The sequence below is a fragment of the Pituophis catenifer genome, unplaced genomic scaffold, assembly GCF_029215685.1.
Source record: "Pituophis catenifer annectens isolate HBS135680 unplaced genomic scaffold, rPitCat1.0.hap2 SCAF_3, whole genome shotgun sequence".
In the NCBI taxonomy this organism is placed as follows: Eukaryota; Metazoa; Chordata; class Lepidosauria; order Squamata; family Colubridae; genus Pituophis; species Pituophis catenifer.
The window spans coordinates 113,184,663-113,206,985 of NW_027256883.1; the positions used below are offsets into that span (position 1 = coordinate 113,184,663).

The following is a 22,323-nucleotide window of genomic DNA, read 5'->3' on the forward strand; positions in this document are numbered from 1 at the left end:
ATATAGATTTAATGGAAATACATATGCTTTGCCTTCAGAAAGCCCCACATTCATTTTTTACTATTACCAGTTAAACATTATTTCAAGTATCAGGAACATTAGTTTTTCATGCCTATTCATGATGGAAAGGCAGTCTGTATATTCATGCTTATTAATATATTTAAGCTACCAAACCACCATCAAGACTAAGCTGAAATTCCACAATAGCCGTTGGAAGCCATTTCTATTAGGAATAAAACAAAATACAAATTACTTCTCATCCATTCGTCTCCGCATTTTCTTTAATTTCTGCATGATGCTACTTGTCTCAGAGCTGGAAATGGAGGAAGGACTATAGGCCTCTGCATCAGTTGGCTGAGGGCTCGAGGAATGGGTTTGTTTTTTATCATCTTCACTGCGGTGTTCCTAAAACAAAGAAACAAATAGAAATCACTTAAGAAGTCAGAAGAAGACTGTACTAGGTTTTAGATTTGCCATATGCTCAAATGAGGCAATGAAAATTTTCTTCAGATTTCTGTAGAAGAGTTATTTCTAATGCTGATAAAAAGGTTGAGAGTTATCAAGACAGGATCAGAGAACTCTTTGTGAATTTAGAAGCCTTCTGGACAGAAAGAGTACTGTAGAAGCAAATGGACAAGAGTTTTGCCTCGCTAAAATTGTCTATTTATAGGTTTCTAATTTGAAATTAAAGCTGGAAATTTTGCAGTATAACTTTTTATAAATATTATTAAACCAGAGGTTTTTGATTCTTGTTCTCTAGATTAACTTTTTCCAATCCATTGTTCTCTGTGGAACAAAGTCTGACACTGTTTTCAAATTTTCTTTATAGGTAGTCCTCATTTAGCCACAGTAATTGGGACTGAAATTTTTATTGCCAGGCAATGTGATCATAAAGTACAATGTCACATGATCATGCTGCTTAGCAACAACAGTTCTGGAAGTATCTTTTATCATTTTTAAATAAGGACCATGTGTGTCATTAAATGAGAACCTGGTATTAACTGCAAGCTCTGACTTCCTGCCAGCTTCCCCACTAATTTTGCCAGTGGGAAGCTGGCAGGAAATATCACAATCATATGAGCACAGGGGCATACAATGGTTAGTAATCTGGGCCAATTGCTCATTGCAATCATGTGATGGCAGAGACACTGTGACAAGTGGAACTTCAAACATCAGTCCTAGGTACTATTCCTTCAGCAGTACTGCAACTTTGAACAGTCACTGAACGAATGGCCATCAATAGAGGACCACTTGTATTTTATTTTTTAAAAAACAGAAATTTTAAGTTCTAAAATCTTGAGACTTTTAAATAAAATTTGCTGGTAACCAAAATACATAGTGTATGTGGATTGAGAATGATGTTGTATCACTTTCTTAGTTAGGATTCTTGTATCAATTATACACACAATACAACCAACATTAAAGGTTAGCCCCATATCTAAGATTATTACAGCTACAACTGCTATACTAAGAAAAATAAAGTTCATTTATTCTTTGTATCTTAAGAATGTCACAAATTTTATTCTTCAAATGAAATGCTGTTTCATTTGACAATGTCAACTGGATAAAAAAAATAAGCAGAATAATTGCATTATCACCTTGCTTTCTCCTGCAGACTTGAGTTTTTCCTGTAATTTCATAGTGGTCTGGTGTATCCGTTCAATTTCTTCCTGCTGTTTAAGAATAAGTTGCCTTTCTTTCCGTGCTGCCTTATTAGCTTCCTGAAGGCGCTTAATTTCTGCCTTTATGGGTAAACAGGATAAAACAAAACAAAAAATAAGCTGTTATTTCCTCATCAGTTTACCTCTTAAATATCCTTGGTTTTTCATTTTTATTCTATGCTGTGCCACACTTTACAATTTTCTGCTTGTTGCTTTTATCCAAAGTTTATTAGAAGTTTATCCCAATCCACAAAGAATTCTCCACTCTCTCCTTCTACTTTATATTCTGTTAATTTATTAATTTTGTTTTTACCTCTGTATGTAATCTTCTTTCTAAAAATGTAAATATTCTCTCATCTTTCCCATACACACTATTTAGAACTTATTATGACTTTGGTTTTTCTCTCTTTATTCTTTTTTCTGAATTCTGTGTATCACTATCTTTGTTATTTTTAAAACAGTTTTCCTAGGACAAGTTATAGCAATAGAAATGCATTAATAAATTTTTTAAAACTAAAACTAAAATTAAGAATCCTCAGCTTTTAATTTTCTTTACTGTCTGTTCTTCAATTTCCTTCTTGTTTGCTTACTTCAGATCCAAAGCTTGTGAGCAGGGGCAACATCTACTGAAGCCTATTTGCCCCCAAATAGTGTTCATTGGTAGCAGTTTGCTTCAGGAAATTTCCCTTGCAAATGTCAATTTTCCTAGTTATGATTTTTTTAAAAAGTTAATTAAGAACTTTCCTTCACATCCCTTTGGTAGTTATGATTAGTGTGGGGGTGGGGAATAGTATTCCCTATATTTTCTCTGTATTTGAGTATTATCTGTTTGCTTTCTATAAAATAATTTGTCCTGCTTTGTGGGTGTAAATGTATGATTTGGCACAAAGACTGAAATGTTCCCTACCTTTGCACTAAGATTCTTGAACAAGTGACTAGCCACAAATGACTCTAATTGGAAATTTCCATCGCTAAGCAAAGCCGTCATTAAGTGGAAGATCATGTACCTGCACCACTTAGGAATGGCAGTGTCAATATTTCTGGTTGTGAGCAGGACTACACAGTCATGAGGTGAGTACCTCATACTTCTCCTGCACAGCCACCTTACCTCTCCTTCAATTCCCACCTATAGGTGATCTCTCTCCCATCTCTGCCTTTTTGGTCTTCTTGCACTCTGTAACCACTTACATGAAGGCCGTGCATGAAAAATGAGCAGGGGCCTCAGTCTGGGTGCACTTCATCAGCAGCAGGAGGAAGATGGCAAAAATCAGCTGGGGACAGCAGGTGTATGAACTGAAGTGCAAGGCAGCCAAAAGGAAAGGAGAGAGAGATGGGGAGCATGGGGAGCATGGGGAGAAATGAAGTGCATGCTGTGGTCATAAATGCAGGTGGGTTGCCAAGGTCCCAAAATTTTGATCACATGGCTGTGAGGATGCTGGAACAGCTGTAACTTTAAGGACTGGTGGTACAGATAGTCATCAACTTACGACCATAATGGAGCCTGTCCATTAAAGTCATGTCATGATGGTCATTCAGATCACATGATCGCTTTACTTAACAACTCACATCCCTACTCTCCCTGATGTGGTTGTTAAGCAACTGCATGGGCCATTAAGCAGAGCACATGTGTAGGAGGGCCCTGGAAGGTGTAGTATAGGGCTAGGCCTGCCTGCCCTGGGCTTCCCAAGGCCTCCCCACCCTGAGACACCCTGTGCTCTGCTTCCTGTTTCTCAGCGCTAATTAACTATTGCAAGAAGATCACAGAGACTGACTACAAACAATAGCATGACGAAGCAGCAAGAATGGAAGATGCACTGAAATATCTGCAAGAAATACAGCTTGCCTACAAGCAAGAACTGGTGGGACCACAAAATAGACCAAGTAAAAGAAAATGACGAAGCTAAAGTACTCTGGAATTTCAGAATTCAAACGGACAAGCACCTGCCACATAACACCCAGACTTAACAATTTCAATAAGACAAACAAAAAAAGTCTGGATAGTGGACAATGAGTACCTGGAGACAGCAGAAGAGAAGAGAAAGAATTGGAGAAAATCACAAAGTATAAAGACCTGCAAATAGAAGTAGAAGAACCATGGCAATGGAAAGCAAATATAGTACCAATAGGTGCCTTGGGTGCAATCCCAGGAGATCTGGAGCACCACTTGAACACCATCAGCATTGATAAAATCACCAACAGTCAATTGCAAAAGGCTTACATCTCGAGACCATTCTTTTAACACCATCAAAGAACAAAATCTCCCTATCCCAGGAAAGGATTCAGTAAGTGGATCAAAATGCCAAAGACAATCGAAACATCGGGTTGATTATGAAATTAAGCATAATAATAATAGTAATATAAGCAGCCTACAAGTATCTGGGCATTTTATAGTTGGATAACTTGAAGTATGGATAAGTTACAAATGTGGTTAGTAAAGAATATGACCAAAGAGTGAGAAAATTGCTAGACAGAATTGAATGGTTGAAACACCATCAAAGCCATCAATACCTGCGCATTAATACCTGTTGGAATTATTAACTGGACATAAGCTCATCTGGATAGTTTGGATTGAGAAAAAAAAGCACGTGACTATTCACTATGCATGACATCCCTCTAGTGATAGTGACAGATTATATCTGCCTTGCAGAAATGGAGGCAGAGATTCATTTCAAGTCAAATAAACTGTCAAACAAAGAAAGTTTGCATTGGCTGATTAAATAAAACACAGCCAAGAACAAGGATTGATGCAAGTAAAAAACTGGAACTTACTGAACGGACAGGAAACAAAATGTGAATGCTGAAATAATGCAATAAAAATACAAACTGAATGCTGGCAAGGAAAAGCATTACATGCTCAATTTCTACAAAGATTTGAGGGCAAAGTGGATAAAGATAAAACCTGGCAATGGCTTATAACTGGAACATTAAAAAAATGAAATTGAAGTCTTGATTTTGGCTGCTTAAGAGCAAGCTAATGCAATCAAAGGTAGAACTGAAAAATGATCAAATGATTCAAAGTGCATATTGTGCAAAGAGGCAGAAAATAATTGTCTGAAATGGTATAGGGTTTCCTTCCTGAGCAGGGGGTTGGACTAGACAACTCCAAGGTCCCTTCCAATCCTGTTATTCTGTTAAAAAAGAGTAGATCATATACTCAGTTTGTGTGTAAGAAGATCACATAAACTGATTATAAACAATGACATAACACAGTCGCCAAAATGATTCACTGGAACTGGAACTGTAAAAATGAAAAACTGATTGGAATATATAGTTGAAATAGTAGTCAAAAAGTAGTAGATTAAAATACTATGGGATTTCCAAATACAAATGTATAAAGTCTTGGCACACAATACCCACATTTAACTGTGGTTTAAAAGAATAAACTATGGATAATTGATGTGGTAATACCAAGGGATATAGAACAGAAGACAAAGAACTGGAGAAAATCACAAAGTATCCAAGATCACAAAGTATCGAAGTTGAAAGATTATGGCAAAAACCAACCCCGATGGTCCCAATGGTTATTAACACATTGGGTGCCAAAGGAAAAAATCTTGTACATTGACAACATTTCCAACTGCAGTTACAAAAGGCCACACTAGTTGAATCTGCACATATTTTACGCTGCTATATTATGATATCCTAGCTTCTTGGGAAGGATTCAGTGCACATGAAGATCAATACCAGCTAAAGAACGGGCAGCTGTGATTTCACATGGTTGTGCGTATAATAATTTACAGTTGTTAATTTTGGGTTGCCACAGTGTATAGTATTCACTTTTAGAATAATACGTGCTGAAGTACTGTATCAAAATTGTCACTTTATGGGTCAAAATTGACATTTTCTCACCATTTATTTTACAATAAATGCTCTATGGCCAGTACTGTATACCATCCAACATAGTAAATTTAATTAAGAGAAAATATGTATTCACATAAATGTCAATTCAAATGATTAATATGATACTACAGTCTATTGAAATTAATATTTCTTTAAATAAATACATATGACATTAGTACTAACTACTACAAGTTACTCCAGTATCCCAGAACCAGCCTCTTGGCAATAATTGTTATGTATGTCGATACACTAAATAAAATGCAAGATAAGGTAGTATTTTGGATCAACATTAAGTCAACACCCCCCCCCCAATAAATCTATTGTAAATCTTAATAAATCTGTTATTTGTAGATAGTTGCACTAATTATGATTATAAATATTATGACTTTCAGAATATTTGCATACCCAATTAACAACCTGTTTAAGAACTAACTGAGTCAGAACTACCTCAAAGTAAAAACACAATCATAGGAACTCCAGCTCTTGGTGAGAGCATCTATTCAAGATTCTTGACAGGATGAAAAAAGTGCTTTGAAGGGGTTTGTTTCCTATCCAATCTAGTCTACATCCCTGGAATTCTTGGGAGATCCTCTGTCCAAATTCTAACAATGGCCAGTCTCATTTACCTTCTGAGAATAGCCAAGATTGGCCAGGTATTCCCACCTATGAGGCAGCTCAAAGCAATCTAACGTAAAAGTAGTGTTTACCTTCTCTTGCTGAAGTTTAAGAAGCAGGCCACGTTGTTTTTTACGGATAGGTGGCATTTTATCATCTTCTCCTTTATCTCGTAAATGTCTAAAAATAAGTAGCAAAAAAATTAAATTTCTTTCAATTCTGCATTGAATTATTTTCCCTCTTTTTTTTTCTTTTGGCTCTTTACACTATTGATAAAACACAGGCGTTTTATCTCAATGTCAGCAAATGCATAAGGAAATTTGGAAGCTATTCAACATTTGTTTAAAAAACTTAGATGTGAAGTGGGTGAGATAATTAAACATATGATACTATATTTAGGGCACGTCAAATTTTTCAACTTTCAATTTCCAAACGTTAGGGGTGCTCAAAAGTTGTGACATGCCTTGGGGATTGTAAAAATATTTTGGTTACTTTAATATAATTTAGATGTGCTTGGTAACGACATAAATATCATAACTTTTTAACATTTTGTTCGTTTCATATATTATAAGGAAAAGTATAAATAATCAAAGAAGCAAAACTGCATTTGAAACTTTTTAAAAAAGACTTCATTTGAGAAAATATCCTCATTATGATGTAATGTATAAAGTCATAAATACAAAGATGGTGTGGGTGCGAGTACAAACCAAACAAAATTAAAGACGTTGTGATCATATTAAAATTGCAAAGAACTCTCCTTTGCTTGCTATCAAGTTCATGACATTCATGAAACATTTGCAATAAGAATTTAACATAAATCAAAAAAGCCTGAAATCTTTAGGATGGGTAAAACTCTTGGTTATGTTATACATTGTGGGGTTTCCAGCTTTACCGTTTCTGGTGTTCTAGCCAAGCTAGTTCAGCCTTAGTCTTCTCTTTAAGTGCCTTTTCACGTAATCGGAGCAGTGAAGACTGGTGAGCAGCTCGCATTTCCTCTTCTCTCATGTACGGCATGCCGTACCATTTCCATTGTAAATTTAGAAAAACTGTCTTGCCCTCCTGAAAATGGCAGGTTTAGCTCCTGATAAAAAAATAAAATAAAAAATAGTTTCCCCAGAATTCACAATCTCTTTATTGGGGGCAAACTGTTGATGTACTTTTATACTAATTATTACCAGATTTCCACTCTTGCTATAAAGAAATATTGTTTTCTACAGTGCAGATACATGACTATTTTATGTATAAGGTATGTTCATTTAATAAATTTATATCTGAGAATATGAAAATGAGTAACTTGAGACAAGCAGCAACAGAATAACAGACAAGAGCATTAACCAAGTTGCAGCTGAGGTGGAAGAGGACAGGGAAACATGATTTTCTAGCTGCAAAAGTATTCCAGCATCTATTATCCTTCCCAGTGCACCTGGGAAGAATCCCACGATTAACTCACATGCGTTGCATATTTACAACAGTATCTGAAACAGGCTTTCTAGGAAGACCACAAGCAGAAGCTGGCCTCCTGTAATTCTGTCTTTATAAAATGTCTTACTAAAATTATTAATTCAGCAAATGATATTTGGCAAAATGATGCATCTAAATTAGGTTTTAATACAGCTATTACCACTGGCAGCTATTCATAGATCAAACTTCCAGAAATCTCTATAAATCCACCTCACCTATAGATACTCATTTTTAAAAACAATCTTCCTGAATTATGCCTATTATTTATTGAATTATTCCCTCTGCATTCAAGGAGATCATTCTTTTCATTCTCCATGAAAAGATTTATGGGAAGAAAACCACAACTTGTGCAAAATGTTGAATCTTTAGCAGACAACATAATGATGAACTTTTGCAGATAGATTAGACCCAGCATTCAGATTAGTGCAAAGAATGTCAGATGAGAGATCCATTGGTGACGTCAGCGTGATAGGAATCGAAGGGACAGCGCTCCGTTCCCTAGGTCCCAATTTTTGGTCTGAAAGCTGATTTTTTTGGCTCTATTGACCACAAAGAGGTCAATAGATTAAAGGGAAAATCCTGAGGATCTTGGGGATATCAAAAATTGCCCCGAAGGTTCAAGGAAAGTCCCTTAATTCAGCCCGGAAAAAAAACAACCTCTTGTCGGTTGGCCAGAACGCTGACGGTTGCTTAAGAGAGGGGGAGGTAAGGATCGAACAAACGGCATCAATGGAAAAGGTTAGTTGCTCTTATTCTGAGAGGCTTTGAGAGATACAACAATTGAAACGGCGGATACATAGCTAAAGAAGAAACTTCAGACTGATCAGCAGGGCAGAATTGTTGGGAAGAGACGGAGTGAAAGAAAACAGAGAATTGGAGACTCCAGAGAGTGGCGGAGTAGCAGCCAGAGAAAGTGACGGTGAAGGACGACAAAGGCGGAAGAAAATTTGACAGGCGGTGACTGCGTGAGGGACTTCAAAGAGATTTACGTGGTTTCAGATTTGAATTCAACGGAGAATAAGGGGTATTTTTTTTGAACTTGATCAGAGAACTGTAGTAAATTAGATGGAAATATCCAGTAACTATTTAACAGGAAGACGGCGAAACAGTGAGAGAGAGAGAGAGAGTGAAAGTGAAGGAGGACTTTGAAACCGAGGAAGTGAGCGAGAGCGGCGTCACAGTGTAGCAAGTGAAGAAGCGGTTGTTTAAGAAAGAAATTGAGAAGACAGTAAAAAAAACTAACTAACTAACAAAGGCAAATAGAATATTTCAAAGTGCTTTAAAGTACTGAACTTTGGATAGTTGAATCTTTAGCTATTGAATACGTCTAGAGAGACAGATATTAAAAACTATAATACAAAAAAAAATTGAACACAAGAACTTCACACACAAGAGTGAAAGAGAATTGTATATTAAATTCAAAATAATCCTATATATATACATACATCTGATTAATTCTTGTAAAAGAGTATAATCATTAATTAATCCTTTTTGATTGTGAGGCACATGATTAATTGATATCTAATCTATTATATGGATAATTAATTAAGAATTACTATATTTATTATTTTACTATATTGACATTAATTGATATTACTGATTATTATATTGTATTATCAATATTAAGATCTAAGGAATTGCTAGAATTCTAAGTTTTTCCCCAACCTCCTTCAATATATTTTCCTCTTCCAAACATTAATATATATCTATATACATACTTAATTATTAATTACTAGAGTGTTAAGGATATTTAGAGAAGTAATACATAACCCAATAAGATTAACATCTATTTGGAAGATCTACAACATATAGAACATAGACTCTAGACACTATTACTGATCATAAATAATAACATTGAAATACAATAAGAGTAGTCCAGTACATGAAATTCTGAACCTACAAAAAAGGGTTAAGATGACAAACACCGGAACAACCACTATAACTAAAGCGAATAAGAAAATAATCTCAAACCAAGTCTCCCTTACAAGATCTCCTGCCCAACAGAGATCTATAGAAAACATGCTTGGAACAGAAAAAGAAAAGATAGGCTCTACCTCTACCATACAAAATATTCAGTCAATCTTGGCAAAGATACAGGAATCGATGAATAAGACCCAGGAAACGATTGCTAATAACCATGAAGAGACAAAAAGAAATCATGATGAATTGAAATTTGATGTGGGAGAGATAAATGATAACATTAAGAAAATGGATGACAAGATAGAGAGGATCCAACAAAGTATTGCCAAAAACGAACAAAGGATTCAAAAAACAGAACTTAAAATGGAGCAGACAGTTAAGAAAGTAGAAATGCTGGAACAACAACAAATAGCAAGTAATCGAGAAATGGAAAACTCACTTACCTACTTAGAAATGGAAAACTCAACATTCTATTTAAGATTCCAGAATATAACAGAAACCAAAGAGGAATATTTGGGAGAGATCATGACAGAGATTTTCTCTGAAAAAACACAGAGAGATAAAGATGACATACGAAGGAATATTGATGAAGTTTATAGGGTGCATACCAACTATGCACGTAGGAACAAATTATCAAAGGAAGTGCACGTCCGATTCACAAAGAAAATGATAAAAGAGGAGATATATAGAAAAATGAGAAAGAACGCGATTTTCTATAAAGGGAAAGAAATAATAACACTGAAACAAATTCCGAGACGTGTAAGGGAACAGAGGAAAAATTACAGCTTCCTTACAACACAACTAATTAAAAACAAAGTGATGTTCTGTTGGCTACTACCAGAAGGCATCTTAATCACATGGCAGGACAAGAAAATTAAATTAGATAGTCTGGAAGGAGCCCAGAAATTTTTTGAACAACACTTTGTCCTGGAGGAAGATCAAGAATCCAGAGAGGAATCGGAGAATAAGAGTCAAAAGGAACAATCTATAGAAGAAACAGAAGAGGAACAAGAGGAGAAGAGGAGACTAGAGAGAGAAAGAATGGAGAAAGAAGGAGCAAGGGGAAAAACGCAAAGAATAATAAGAAGCACAAGGAAACCAAAGACAACAAATAAATAGGAAAAAAAATGGAACAAGAAATAAAAATGATTTCGATTAATATAAATGGGTTAAATGCCCCAACTAAAAGAATCCGGACATTTACAAAATTACAAAAATTAGAGATGGATATAATAAATTTACAAGAAATTCATATCAAAAAACAACACCAACAGATATTAGAAAATACAAGATTAGGAAACCTTTACACATCACTAGCAGAACAAAAGAAAAGAGGCATTGCAGTTTATATTAGGAAACACCTAAAAGCAAACCAGATATATGCAGATGAGGAGGGAAGAGTTTTAATGATTGAATTACAAACGGAATTAAAAACAATATTATTGATTTCGATATACGCACCAAACAAGAATCAATGTAACTTTTTCAAAAACATACATAATAAAGTAAAAGATTTAGACTACGAAAACATTTGTAACATAGGTGATTTCAATGCAATCTCAGATATGGAAAAAGATTATTGGAGTACCAGAAAAAATAAAACTAGGAAAAAGACCCTTCCAGATACTTTTAAGGAAATGGCACAAGAATTATGCCTCCAGGATGCTTGGAGGGAAATAAATAAAGAAAAAAAACAGTACACCTTTTACTCCAATCCACACTCATCCTGGTCGAGAATTGATATGGCCTGGATGACTACGGATCTTAGGAAAGACTTAGAAGAAATAGAAATAATGACCAATATTTGGGCAGATCACAATCCAGTAAAAATAATTTGGAAAGGCTATCAGAAGAAGAAGAGATGGATGATGAATACTGAGATCTTGAAAGATAAAAGCTATGTACAAATGATAGAAAAAGAAATGAAAATATTTTTTAAGATCAACATTAAAGAACAAACCACTCTCCAGAACTTATGGGATACGGCGAAAGCTTATATAAGAGGCCTGACAATAGCATTCATGGCAAAGAAAAACAAGGAAAAACAACAGAAGAAAGACAATTTATTGAAAGATCTTAAAAAATATGAATTTGAGTTACAGAATGAACCTCAAAACAAACAGATCAAAGAAAAAATAAATTTGACAAAACATAAAATAAATTTAATAACACAAACAGAAATAGCCAGGAAAATTAAATCATTAAAACAAAACTATTTCGAACATGCAAATAAGACAGGAAGATGGCTGGCGTACAAATTGAAGAAAGAAAAAGAGAGAAGGACAATATATCAACTACAGGATGACACAGGAGAGATACAGTATATTATAGGAACAAGATTAAAAAGAACATAGCTAAAACATTTTTCCAAAAACTGTATGAACAGGAAGAGATCTCAGAAGAAGACATCAAACAATATTTAAATGAAACTGATATCAAAGAACTAGAGGAAACACATAGGGATCTATTGGACAGACCAATTACAATGACAGAACTAATAGAGGTGAAGAAAAAACAAAAAACAAATAAAACTCCGGGACCGGATGGTATACCTGCAGAGTTTTACAAATCTTGCCAACACGTAACAGATGAAATTTTACTTGCAGTCTTGAATGATGCACTTCTGGAAGCTACAATTCCTAACTCCTGGACAGAAGCCATTATTACACTGATACCAAAAGAAGAGACAGATCATATGCATATTAAAAATTACAGACCGATATCAGTTTTAAATGTGGACTACAAATTATTTACATTGATTATCACAGAACGTCTCAATAAAATAATTAATGAATATATTCACTCCGATCAAAATGACTTTATACCAAAGAGACAGACAAAAAATAATATGAGATTAATAATGGATGTATGAGAATATTATGAAATAAACTCAGATAAACAAGTGGCCCTAATTTTTTTTTAGATGCACAGAAGGCATTTGACAACCTAAATTGGAAATTTCTTGTACGGCAATTGGAAACTATGAAGTTCGGCGACAAATTCATAAATATGATAAAGAAAATTTACTCATCCCAAACAGCAAAAATAATAATAAACTGTGATTTGACAGAACAATTTTTGATATCAAAAGGAGTGAGACAGGGGTGTCCTATGTCCCCACTATTATTCATAATAGCCTTAGAAACTCTCTTAAAGGAGATCAGAAGAGATAAAGAAATAAAAGTTCTGAAAATTACTTTCGGTTTGGTTCCCGTCGCCGAAAGACGGTCTTTTTTCGGACCGCCAGCCCCGTTGCCTATTAGAGCTGCTTCGAACAAGGAAAAGCAGCTTGGAAAATTCCGAATCCTTCAGGAATCGCGAATAGAACCGGCGAGAGTCAGGTAGAGCCCCTGTGAAGCCCCCAGTTAGCACCTCTTTGCTTCTGGGGAGGAAACAGGCATGGCTCCCTATCCAGCTCACCGAGGCTCCGGACAGCGAGGACAATTCTACACATCGTAGAACAAGGCGGCGGGACCAACCTTTCTATCGAAAATAAAGTGAATTCTCCAAACAAACAGGGTGGAATCGGAACTTGAACCAAGAAACTGCAAGTATTTATACTAGCCCTGTGACTAACTTTAAAATAAAAGACTGAAAGTTTCCTGAAAATGGCGCCCGGCTTCAGCGTTAACGAGAGCTGAAAGCGAGAGTGGATTTGCATAGCTATTTCAACAAGTTACAAAGTAGCATTGTCTGTAACAAGTGAAGGAAAAGGGAATCTCTTTTAAAACAAGCCTGATTCTGATTTAACTTCATCTCCAATTTGATTATTCAAATCACTCGCCCCCACGGAGAGGGCTCGTAACTTGGGCGTCCTCCTGGATGCACGGCTGTCGTTAGAAGATCATTTGACGGTCGTGGCCAGGGGGGCTTTTTATCAGGTCCGCCTGATACGCCAGTTATGCCTCTTTCTAGACCGGGACTCCCTACGCACAGTCACTCAGGCACTCGTCACTTCCCGCCTGGACTACTGCAACGCTCTCTACATGGGGCTCCCCCTGGGGTGCACCCGGAGGCTCCAGCTGGTCCAGAACGCGGCCGCGTGGGGGATTATGGGGGCGATGAGGCGCTCCCATGTAACACCTCTCCTGCGCGAGCTGCACTGGCTCCCGGTGGTCTTCCGAATGCGCTTCAAGGTGTTGGTGACCACCTTTAAAGTGCTCCATGGCTTAGGGCCGGGGTACTTACGAGACCGCCTTCTGCCACCAATAGCCTCCCACCGGCCAGTATGCTCGCACAGAGTGGGCCTCCTCAGGGTGCCGTCCACCAGACAATGTCGGCTGATGACTCCCAGGGGGAGAGCCTTCTCTGTTGCGGTGCCCACCCTCTGGAACAACCTCCCCCCAGAGATACGTACAATAACAGACCTCCGGATTTTTTGTCGGGCCCTGAAAACCCATTTATTTCAACTAGCTGGGCTGGCTTGAGTTAATTTTAAATTGATTTTAAATTGGGTTATTTTAATTTACGGCTAATAATATTTAATTATTTTAAATTGCTTTTAAATTTTGTATGTATTGTTTTTTACTCTGGCTGTTCACCGCCCTGAGTCCTATTCTGGAGAAGGGTGGTATAGAAATTTAAATAATAAATAAATAAATTAATTAATTAAACCTGGGGGAATTTTTCAGAGGACTTTGTGGAGGAGGAAAGGGAAAAAAGACTTTCTTTTTTGAAAAAGCTAGACTACGTGGTAGAATGGCTTCTAAGCAGACTAAACAGGATGTGAAGGCGGCGGGGGGGCATCCCCCACACACAAGCCTCAACAACAGCCTCCCATCCAGCAGAGCCAGAAAAAAGAGACTGATCTTGAAAACTTAAAGGATTTGATTGCTCAGGCTTTGATGAGGCAAGATGAATATTTGGATGAGAAGTTTAAAAAGTCACAACAGGAAATTAAGCAGGAGATAAAAGAAATTAAAGAGGTGGGACGAGAAAAATATGACAAGGTGACCAAAAAAATAATGACAGTGGTGACTGGATTGTCAGAAGCAGTTATCAAAACTGATAAAAAAGTGGAGGAAATTAGATCGGAAGTGGATGTCAAAATGAAGGAGGCTGATTATAAAATTTTTAATGTTGACAATAAAATGCAAAGACTTGAAAATGAGATGACGATGTTGCAATTCAGGTCTATGGAGTTTGCTATAAGGCTGAGAGGCTTAAAAGAGAATGATAGGGAAGATCTGAGAAAGATCTGTGCTGATGCATTAGCTGTGATGTTAAAGATTAGTTTTGAAGAGATTTTTTGTAAAATGGACAAAGTGTACAGAGTGAATTCTTGGGTGGCCAGACAAAGACAACTGCCTAGAGATGTGGTGATATATTTTACAGATAGAAAAATAAGAAATGATATTCTGCAAAAGTCCTTTGTCTCTGCTGTGCAAGTAGATGGAAAGGAAATCGGAGTTTATAAAGAGCTGCCACCTAAGATGTTAAAAGATAGGAAGGATTTTGGATTTCTAGTGAATGAACTAAAAAAACAACAAATCCCATTTAGGTGGGATGCTCCAACTGGCATAATATTGAGGTTTAAAGGAGAAAGATATCGATTAAATACTGTTGAGAGGGCGGAAAAATTTTATTCTAATTTTTTCAAAGTGAGTTCACCATCCCCACGTACATCTTCTGTGCTGGAGACAAAGGAGAGCGATAAGGAGAAGCAATTTCAGCAAGAGATTGAAGAGCAGTCTAAGCAGTTGGAATTGGAGGCAATGGAAATGCAGGGAGCTACAGGAGGATTTCTGGATGCGCCCCTGATAGATCTTCCTTCGGAAATTGTAAACGAACCACCTAAGACTACAAGAGAAGTGGCTTTGGACCTAGCTCAGATGTGTGAAGCCAAAGATCAGCGTATAACTTGAGCAGTTTCTAAGCAAATTAAAGAAAAGCAACAACAACAGGAAAGGACCAAGCCACAGCAATACAAGAAAGGAGTCAAGGGTAATACACAAGAATGTGAAGCCATGGGAGGAGCAAAGCCGAAGACTACTGACTCGGAAAGCCTTCAGCATACGTTCTTATTGCTTTGAGAAAGTTTAGATGACAATTAAATTTTTATCTTGGAATGTGAAAGGATTAAACTCACCACAGAAAAGGAAGAAACCATTTAACTATTTGAGACAATTTAACAACGATATTATTTGTCTACAAGAAACTCATATCCGAATACAAGATCAAAAATACTTGATAAATTCGGCTTCCGGTTTGATATCCGTCGCTGTCAGACGGTCCCTTGGGACCGCCAGCCCCGTTGCCTGTAAAGAGCCGCCTTTACAGCTGAAAGATGGCTCAAAAAACTCCATTTCCATAAGGAAATGTGAGATAGAGCAGGTGAGGGCAGGTAGAGCCCTCTGCGAAGTCCCCAGAGTTTTTTTTTCTCTTGGGGATGAAGCAGGATGAGGCTCCCTATTTCCTTCGCCGCTGCTCCGGGCTTCGGGAGACCTCTGCCTCTTGCAGAGCCAGGTGACGAGATCAAACCTTTTAACGAAAAGCAACAGATTGCTTAATTAAAGAGGATGAGATCTGGACTTGGGACCCTAAATTGCAAGTATTTTTAACGATTTATAAGCATTTCTAAGTGAAGGGGAAAAAAAAAGCTTCAAATGGCGACCGCTGAGGCTTGAGAAGTAGCCGAAAGTGAAAGTCCTTCCGTAACAAGTTACAAAGTAGCAGAGCAAACAGTGCTGGCTAGAATAGAGAAAAGAAAAATTTCTATTCTAAGTTTCTTTTTTTTCTTGGAGATCTGATACTGATCTTGTTGGAGAGAAGTCCTCTTTCTTCAAAAAGAGTTTGTCTGCGTGGCAGGATGGCGTTAAAATTAACAAAGCCAGACAAACAAGCAGGGGGGGGGTTCCCCCATTTACAATTATGTGAACAAGTTTCAAGTTTACAGACTCAGAAGAATGGTTTTAATTTAAAAGAATTTATTTTGAAGGAAATGGCAAGACATGACGAGATTGTGAACCAGAATTTAAGCAGGAAATTAAAGAATTCATACAATTAAAGTATGATAACTTACAAAGAAAGATTGTAACAGTGACTAATGCTTTTTCAGAAATAGTTATAAAGATGGATACAAATATCAAGTTATTAGAGTCTAAAATGGAGGAAGTTGATGACAAGATTTATAATTTGAACAATAAAATACAAAGAATGGAAGAATGGATTTGATAAATATTCAAGACAATAGCTCTGAAGTAAAGTCTAAAAAGGAAGCTGATCACGAGACTTATAATGCAGAAAATATAAAACATGGGATTGAAAAAGAAGTTACAATGATGCAATACAGGCTCACAGAATTTGCGGTTAGAATGAGAGGGTTACAGGAAAATAATAGAGATGATTTAAGAAAAATATCTGCTGAAGTTCTGGCCGGGATTTTAAAGATTCATCCAGAGGAGGTATCTTGTAAGATCGACAAGGCCTATAAAGTAAATTCTTGGATTGCAAAGCAAAGGCAATTGCCTAGAGATGTGGTGATTTATTTTACAGATAAAGAAATAAGAAATGATATTGTGCAAAAATCTTTTAATTCCACTCTACAATTGTATGGAAGAAAGATCTGGATATATAAAGAGTTGCCGCCCAAGATATTAAAAGATAGAAAGAAATTCGGATTTTTGGTGACTGAGCTAAAGAAACAAAACATCTCATTCAGGTGGGATGTCCCAGTTGGCATAATATTGAGATATCAAGGAGAAAGATACCAACTAAATTCTGTTGAAAAAGCGGAAGAATTTTACTTTAAGGTTCTTAAAATGGGTTCAACATCTTCATGTATAATACATGAGTGGAATAAAGAAAAGCAAAATCAACAAGAGATAGAAATTCAGGATAAGCAGAAGGAAATGGAAGTAATGGAAAAACAACAAGTTACAGAGGACTTTGTAGATGAGCAGCTTCTGGATTCTCCTTCAGAGGTTACAGCTGGACTATTTATAAATACAAGAGAGGCGGCTTTGGATTCTAATGTGATGACTTATCAAGTTACAGACCAGCATAGAAATCAATCAGTTGACATACAACTCATAGAAAAGAAACCAGAATGGAGACTTAAGCCACAAAAGCAAAACCAACAAGATCAAGTTATAGATCAGCATGAAAACCAAATAGTTGATACACAATTTATAGAAAGGAAATCAGGATGGAGATCTAACCCACAAAAAGTCAAGAAAAGAAGAAGCAGGTCTTACAAAAACAAAAACTTTTAAACTAAACAACAGTGCAATGCCAGTTATTTAAGAGATGATTGAATATATGAAAAAATAGTTGAGGCAAAGTATTGATTTATATTATCCTGAGGAGAGTGACAGACCTCTGCAGTGCTCTACTTTTGGGATGTGAAAAGCGCCTTAAACCGAATGGATTGGAATTATCTATTTTGGATTCTTTGATAAATGTATTACGTTTATGCTGAGCTACAAGGCAAGAGAGTTATGGGATTGGGGCATGCAGAAGATCTGGTTGTTACCCTATTACGGTGGTCGGAATTAATAATTTAGATGAAAGACACTACTATAGACACTATATGGAATACAAATATAAAGTCACTCGGGTGGTTGTTTTTTATATATCAAGACATCTATTGTTGATGGGGGCAGATGGTAATTGAAGATACCGAACATACTGTTGGAATTAGGATGCAATGTTACCCTAATATGGGTGATGGAGTTAATAATCCATCTGAAAGACACTACAGAAGATATTATATGGATTACAAGCTAAAGTCATTTGAGGATTTTATTTATATAAGGGAATACTTCTTAGTAGTGTGGGCAGAAGAATAAAGATATTAAGAACTATTATGTATGGTAGTCCTGTAGGAAAGTGGGTGGAGATAGGTTAGCTTATTGATTGTTTAGTTGAAGAAAAGGGATATTATGTTCAGATATGAATATATGTAAAAGATTTGAGTTAAGAGATATATCTATGGGGGTGGAGGAAATGGGCAGACTATGAGTTGAATAAATGTTAAATTAGGATTTATTATATAGTTTTATAGTGGAAGGTTGCTTTGAAATGTCATATTAATATACAAAAAAAGATTTGATTTAAGAGATATATGTATGGGGGAGGAGTAAAAGAGTAGATTATGAGTAGAAATTGTTAAATTGGGGGATATAATAATATTACTATGCTAAATTAGGAGTTATTATATAATGTTATAGTAGAATATTATTTTGAAATGTATAGTATAAGGGGGATATAATAATATTATTAGAAAGAAAGGGTCAGCATATGGGGGATGGAGCAAGGGGATGGTAAAGTATTATATAATCTGTTATGAATTTGGGTTTTACTTTGAAGAAGTCACAGGGGGAGGGGAGGGGGAGGGGGGGTTAGGGAGGAGGGGGGGAAAGGGGGGAAAATTTGTATTTGAAAAACTTTTTCAATAAAAAAAATACTTGATAAATTCAAGATTAGGAACACAATTTATAGCCTCGAATTTGGAAAAAAAGAATGGTGTAGTGATTTATATAAATAAAAGACTGTAAGCTAAAATTATAGAAGCAGATGACTGTGGCAGGTTTATAGCAATTGAACTCTACACAGCAAATGGCCCAATTCTGGTGATTGGAATTTATGCTCCTAATCAACAGCAAGAAAATTTTTACAAAACTTTGCATTCTAAAATATTGCAATGGGATTACAGATCTATTTTAATCATGGGAAACTGGAATGGAGTAATTGATCCTAAAATAGACAAAAAGAGTTTGGCAAAATCAAGGATTAGATTACCACAGTCTTTTTTTTGATATGAAAGAAGATTTGGAATTAAAAGATATTTGGAGAATACATAACCCAAAAGATTTGGACTTTACTTTCTTTTCAGATAGACACAGATCCTTCTCTAGGATTGACTTTATTTTACTATCATCTGATTTACTTGTAAAAACGAAAAGAACAAAGATTTTTCCAAGGACTTTAACTGACCATAGCCCGGTATGGATAGAAATTGAGATGGGAAAGAGTGAGAGAAGATCATGGAGAGTAAATGAAAATTTGTTTAGATATGAAAAGAACATAACAGAACTTAAAAAGCAGATGAAAGAATTTTTTGAAATGAACTTGAACAAGGGTACCCCTATTGAAATTGTGTGGGATGCGAGTAAAGCGTATATGAGAGGGGTACTCATCCATATGAACTCTAAACATAAATTAAATCAACAAAAGAAAAGATCTGAAATGGAAGCAGAAATAAAGAATAAAGAACAGTTACTTATAAAAAACCCAACAGATGAAAGAATACGAGGAGCTATAAAACTTCTGAAAGATCAATTTCAAATGCTTATGGCGGAACAAAGAGCAACAAATTTACAATTTGCGAAACATAACACATTTTGTAACGCTAACAAACCGGGCAGATGGTTGGCTTATACACTAAGGAAGAGGCAGAGTACACGGGTCATTGACAGTATTGATAGTGGAGGGAAGGGAATTTTTCAACAAAAATTAATTAAAGAAGTTTTTTTAGATTATTATACCAAATTATATGCCAAAGATGATATACAGAATGGACTTATAGAGAAATATTTAGAAAAAAGAAGAGTTACAAAAATTTCTAGTCAACAAAAGGAGAGAATGAATTATCCTATAACAGCTGAGGAGATTATTGCCGCAATTAAACAATTGAAAACAGCTAAAGCACCAGGGATGGATGGTTTAACTGCGGTGTATTACAAAACTTTACAAGCAGAAATGATTGAACATCTTAAAGATCTATTTTGTAGTATACAACAAGGGGGTAAAATACCCCCATCATGGAAAACAGCTTATATTTCATTGATACCGAAAGAGCAAGTAGGTCCTAAAAAACCTGAGAATTTTAGACCAATATCTCTTCTGAATAATGATTATAAAATATTTGCAAAAGTATTAGCCAACAGGTTGATGCCAGCTATTCAAGAAGTGATTCATTATGATCAAGCGGGATTTATAGAAGGCAGATATATGAAGGATAATGTAAGGCAAATTATAGATTTACTGGAATATCTTGAAAGAATAAACAGATCCCTGCAGTGCTGGTTTTCTTGGATGCGGAGAAGGCCTTTGATAGAGTGGATTGGAACTTTCTATTAAAGACTTTAAAAAAGATGGACTTTGGGGATCAATTTATTCAGGCGGTTTCAGCAATTTATCAAGAACAAATGGCACAAATTATTATTAATGGAAGTTTGACAACAAATTTTAGTATTGAAAAAGGAACAAGACAAGGTTGTCCGTTATCCCCATTGTTATTTATTTTAACATTAGAAGTCTTGTTGAACACAATACGGGACTCGAGTACCTTGAAGGGAATAGCGATAAGGCAAGAGGATTACAGAATAAGGGCATTTGCAGATGATCTGGTTGTTACCCTAACACAGCCGATGGAATCAATAATCCAGATGAAAGACATTATAGAACAATATGGTATGGTATCAGGATTTAGATTGAACCAGAAAAAAACTAAGATGATAGTCAAAAATATGACACAAGATCAAAAACAGGAACTTGAAAGCAAGGCAGGTTTTGAAATAGTAGCAAAGGTTAAATATCTAGGAGTTCAGGTTGCAGAATCAAATATAAAATTGTTTCAAAATAATTATGAGGTGTTGTGGCGAGAGGTACAAAAAGACATGGAGACTTGGAAAAAGCTGCAGCTGTCTTTACTTGGAAGAATAGCAGCAGTTAAGATGAACGTTTTGCCAAGATTTCTTTTTTTGTTTCAAATGATTCCAGTGCTTAAAAGTGATAAACAACTGAGAGAATGGCAAAGTGGAGTGAACAAGTTTGTATGGAATGAAAAAAACCCGAGAGTTAAGATGAAAATTATGCAAGATGTTCCAGAAAGGGGAGGCCTTAAACTTCCAAACCTACAATTATACTATGAAGCAGCAGCCTTGATGCAAGCAAGTGACAGAGCCTTGATAGTACAGTGGTTTAGTGCACCCTGTTATTAACACAGCTGCCTGCAATTTCTGCTGGTTCGAATCTCTCCAAGGCTCAAGGTTGACTCAGCCTTCCATCCTTTCTAAGGTAGGTGAAATGAGGACCCAGTTTGTGGGGGCAATAAGCTGACTTTGTATAAAATATACAAAAGAATGAAGGCTATTGCTTAACGCATTGTAAGCCGCCCTGAGTCTCCGGAGAAGGGCGGCATATAAATCAAATAAAAAAAAAAAAATTGGTTTGGAAGGAAAAAGACTGGAATATTGAATATAAAAAAGTTATGATCTTGAACTTGGTTGGCATGCATACTTATTTTATGAGAACAAAGTGGATAAAGTATTCAAAAGCCACATACTTAGAAACTCTTTGATGAGAGTTTGGAAGAAGCACCGACTTAAATGGGATTATAAAATACCGTTATGGCTGGATCTTGGTCATATTATGTGGAATACAAATATAATGTCACTCTGGGGGGGGGTTTATATAAAGAAGTTCTTTTTACAGATGCGGGCAGATGGCAACTGAAGACATTAGAAACGCTGTTGGAAGAAGGGATTAATTTCACTTGGCTACAGTATAATCAACTTCAATTGAGATGGAAAGAGGACCAAAAAACTGGTATAATGATGTATGAAGAAGAATTGGTTAGACATATAAAAGAGAAAGGTCCAATGCATATTAAAAGGGTTTATAATGTTTTGCTAGAAAGGGACTCAGAAACTGAACTGGTTAAAGATTGTATGATAAAGTGGGCACAAAATTTTGCAGAACCAGTGATGTTGGAAACATGGGAAAAAATATGGGTTCAGAATGTTAAATTTACACAGTCGCAGAACTTGAGGGAAAACTTTTATAAAATGTTTTATAGGTGGCATTTAGATCCTAAGAAATT

At 36.0% G+C, this 22,323-nt stretch overlaps 1 long non-coding RNA gene and 1 pseudogene across 1 annotated transcript; one reads left to right on the forward strand and one right to left on the reverse strand.

Moving 5' to 3' along the window:
* LOC139315028 (centrosome-associated protein 350-like) overlaps positions 1-22,323 on the forward strand; it is a 101,265-nt pseudogene that overhangs the window by 22,021 nt on the left and 56,921 nt on the right.
* LOC139315462 (uncharacterized) lies at positions 1,658-7,097 on the reverse strand. The gene is made up of 3 exons (XR_011600283.1): positions 7,009-7,097; positions 6,209-6,296; positions 1,658-1,742 (listed from the first exon to the last, which is right to left on the reverse strand). It is a non-coding gene; the product is annotated as an uncharacterized lncRNA (long non-coding RNA).